Raw genomic sequence first — 4,401 nt, 5'->3', positions numbered from 1 at the left:
TCTACTGAATAAAACTAGCATTTTTCTTCACATATCATCACACAATAAGAAACAGATGGTCTGCTTATTTTACTGACCATCACTCGTTTGTGTTTAAACTTTTTTCCTAATATTTGACTTGGGTATTCTGTTTGGTTTATGCATATGGCAGACTGATTGCAAAATTGGCTGCAATTCTTTACTCCTTCCTATGTGTCTTCACAGTTCTTCCTATCAAGAGGTAGAGTCTATTTTCTCACCTCTTTGAATATGATTTACTTTGGCGAATAGAATGTGTCAGAAGTGTCAGTGTACCAGGTCTGAGCATAAAGGCCTTCTGTCCTTCCACCTTCTGTTAGAGCCCTGCCTCCTTGAGAACAAACGTGGCCCACCTTGCTGAAAGATGAGAAAACATACTGAAAACTCATTTTCGCCCCATTTAAAGCCATCCTAGACCAACTCACAGTCAGCCAACTCCAAAACATGTGAGAATGCTCAACCAAGATTAACATAGCTACCAACCCAACCCAAAGATGACTGCAGACCCATGCAGGAGCCCAGCTGAGACCAGATGAACTAACCAGCTTACCTGTAGTTTTGTGAGCAACAATATAAATGCTTACTGTTTTAAGTAACTGAGTTTTGGGGATGATGGGTTACACAGCAGTAGCTAACTGATACAAGCCATTTTTACTCCCATTTCTCCCCTGTCGTTAGAGAATTACACACTGTCCAGTTTTACAATAAAATTAGCACTGATGTGAGATGTTTTCAAGACATGAATGATAAATATTTGATGTTTAGACATGAAAATAACTCACCTTTGAAAGGGTTTAAAATAGTAAACATTTTCTGCAGGTTTTGTCATCTTCACCTATTTTTCAATTTTCTCATTAATAGTCAAGTTATAAGGAGGATTAACCTTCAGTAAACTGCATAGTAACCCTGAGCAAAATTGTGGAGGATTTAGCTTAAGCGGGCATTGCATATGTAGCTGGTATTACCTAGCATCTTGGTAATATGTGAAGTACCATGCTTATAAGCATAAATTCTTATTCCTAATTTTATCTTCTGAATAGGTGTCTTTGGATCGCCTATATTTGTGGGAGCCATTTGTGTAATAGCCAAGCTATGGTGGCCTGATCTTACTTTGAAGATTTAGCCCTAAGTTTTGTGACAGGGATGCATTCAGGGAGTACATCCAGCCATAGTCACTATGGAGCATAGTCTTTTTATCTTTGCATTTAAGGAGGTTCAAGTCAGCATGGGCTACCTTAGAGGAAAAACCTTTTAACCTCATCCTTTCATGGTTCCCAACAATTTGAAATAGCTTTCTAAATTGATGTCCTAAAACTTTCTCTTCCCTGTTTAGTCCAGCCTTCCCGCCTGTCTCTGTTATTTTTTAACACATATGAGCAAGCTATTAGTCCCCTAGTTGTGCATAAGCCTAGATGTCTGACACCAAGGCTGACACCACGTTGGATGCCACTTGACTCCATATTAGACAGTAAGGAGGCAGTTGGGCAAACATCTGTTTTAGGAACCAATGTCGGCATCATCTCAGGTTTCCATTAAAATATACTTAAAATACTTGTATTTTAATTAAGAAGATTAGCTTTAAAATTTTTTTCATGTTTTAATTTATAAGAGCACTACATGCTCATTATTAAATACTAATATAATATAGGAAAGGATAAATGTAAATTAAAGCTATCTGTGATTCTATAGGTGATTTTTTTCTGTATATATTTTTACATGCATTTATATGGTGCTCTGTAAAAGTTCCCAGAATGCACCTTTTCTATAACCTTTTATTAATTATTATTTAAATTAAATTACAGGGTCAACTTTTGATTTTTAACTTCTGAAAGCAAATGACTTATTTACATTTTAGTACATAATGCCATTTGTTATGCTTCAGTTGGGGCTCAATATACATACATTATTTAATTTCTTAATGCTATGTCTATATGGTCTCTAAAAATTAAAAACATTAACTCTAATTTAGTCCATACCTTGCCCTATGTTGTATTGCAATCAGTATGCCTGGTTCTGTCTTCAGGGTAAAGACAGAACATATCCACAATCCCCGGGAATGGAACAAAATGGTAGCCAACTCTAAAACATGCTTTGAGAAGGAGCATCTATCTCAGTCACTATAATTACTAGTAGGTGCATTCTATCATAAGTAAGTCATCACTAAATCCTTTCTTACTCTCCTTTCCCTTTCCCTTTCCCATGCTTTTGACTCTGAAAGAGACTGGCCACACATTAGGCATGGGGAAGAATGAGAGGACACTGCGCACTGTTTTACAAAAAGTATCTGACAAAATGAAACCATTTTTTATTTTTAAAAAGTCTTTAAGTAAACATTTTTATTTGATTTGAACACTAAATTTTATTTTGTGCTTTGATGTCCTGGTAACTCATAGCTATTTAAAACTCTCCTATGGCCATATTCCCTTGGGTATAATGTAGGCACTTTATGCCCCATGAATCCTAACTCAGTCATCACCTCTCCCAGACAGTAGACTCCTCCTCTAGGCATTCCTCTCTTGGTGAATGGTTCCAATAGCCAACCAAACCAAATGTATAAGCCCGAACCTTGGCAGTCATTCTCTAGTCTTCCACATTCCACTTTCACTTCCCATATTTAATTGGTAACCATGGTCTACAGACTCTACCTTTATGCTTCTCTCATGGCCATGCCATCCAAACCATTGCCTTTACCATGGTGCCAGCACTCATTGCTTCTCTGGTGGGCTCCTGGAAGAGCCTTCTTATTGCTTTCTCTGCTGCTGGTCTTATCATCGGCCCCACTCATCCAACACAGCTGCCCAGTATGCCCTCTAATGTGTAAGTCTGTGTTTAGGTATCAATGGATCGCTGTAGCATGTGGGATAATGTCAGATTCCTTTGCTTAGCACAGAAAGGCCCTCATATCTGGCCTGTTTCCCTCTCTGGCCTCAGTTCCCACCACCTGCCCTTGGGCACTCTTTTCTCCAGTTATATATTTTCACTGTCCTAAAAACAAAAGCAGTTTCCCCTTTATGTCTTCTTATATGGGGTTGCCCTCTGCCAGACATATTCTTTTCCTTTTTTCCCCCCTCACTTTTCCGTGTCTTGTCTTTTTTATTCACTTCTTTTAAAAATCTTTCTCCAGACAAGCACATGATTTTGATGCCTCTTCACTGTGATTGCTGTACTATGTGTGTGCTTACATCACGCCAGTTAACACACTGTATTTTAATTGTTTACATGCCTTCCTCTTCCACTAGACCAGTGGACCTCAAAATGACCAGCAATATCAGCAGCAGCATCGGGGAATTTGTTAGAAATGCAAATTCTCAGGCCGCACCCCAGATCATAAGTTCTGGGGCTGAGACCCAGCAATTTGCGTCAAGAGTACATCATTTAATATTTTGTGATGGGAAAAGACCGGCAGGCCATGGTGGGTGGCATGCCTGGGAATGATTTGGAAGAAGATGCATGAATGCTGCATGAATACTGTCCTCTGCGCCAGCTTTTCTTAAATAGACCAACAACATTAAAGAAGTCCAGAATGCCCAGAAGCATTTCAACACTTGCATTCATTTGCTGCTATAGCAAATTACCACAAATTTAGTGGCTTAAAACAATAAGAGTTAGTTATCCTACAACTGTGGAGGTCAGAAGTCTGAAGTAGGTCTCACTGGGCTAACATGAAGGTGTTGGCAAGGCTGAGTTCCTCCTGGAGGCTCATTGAGGGGAGGACCTCTTTCTGAGCTTTTTCCAGCTTCTAGAGGCTGCCTAGATTCCTTGGCTCATGGCCTCTTCCTCTATCTTCAAAGCTGGCAATGGCTGGTTGAATCTTTTTCATGGTGCCATTTCTCTGCTTCTGACTTTTCTGCCTCCTCTTCTCTAGTTAAGGACCTGTGTGATTACATTGGATTCACCTGGATAATCCAAGCTAATCTCCCTATTTTAAGGTCAGTTGACTAGCAAACTTAATTTCATCTTGCTATGTAACATAACATGTACACAGATTCCAGGGATTAGGATGTGGACTTTTATGGAGGGTGGAGAGGGATATTATTCTGCCAACCACAAAATTTATTCTTGACTTTTGGAGATTTGATTAAAATTGATACCGCCTTTTGCCTTAACTCACAAGCTCTTTGGAGAAATCTAGGATTCCTTTTTTTCATTGTCTTTCCTTGTGAAGAAAATGGTTTGAAAACTTTGTGGTGATTTAGCACATTTTATTGAAAAGGGGATCCCTGCCCCCAGGACTTACAGTTGTGGCTAATATGAGAGAAGGACCAGTCCAACATGGACAAGTTTGGAACTGCATTGGGCAGTACCGAAGTGTATTTGTGGATAGTGCACCAGTGACACGATGAGAGAAAGCAAATTGCAATCGAACAAGCTTGCTATCATTTA

This window comes from Rhinopithecus bieti, unplaced genomic scaffold (genome assembly GCF_001698545.2).
Source record: "Rhinopithecus bieti isolate Rb0 unplaced genomic scaffold, ASM169854v2 scaffold_34330, whole genome shotgun sequence".
Classification (NCBI taxonomy): domain Eukaryota; kingdom Metazoa; phylum Chordata; class Mammalia; order Primates; family Cercopithecidae; genus Rhinopithecus; species Rhinopithecus bieti.
The sequence above is the reverse complement of the archived record's forward strand: the minus strand, read 5'-3'. Positions refer to the sequence as shown.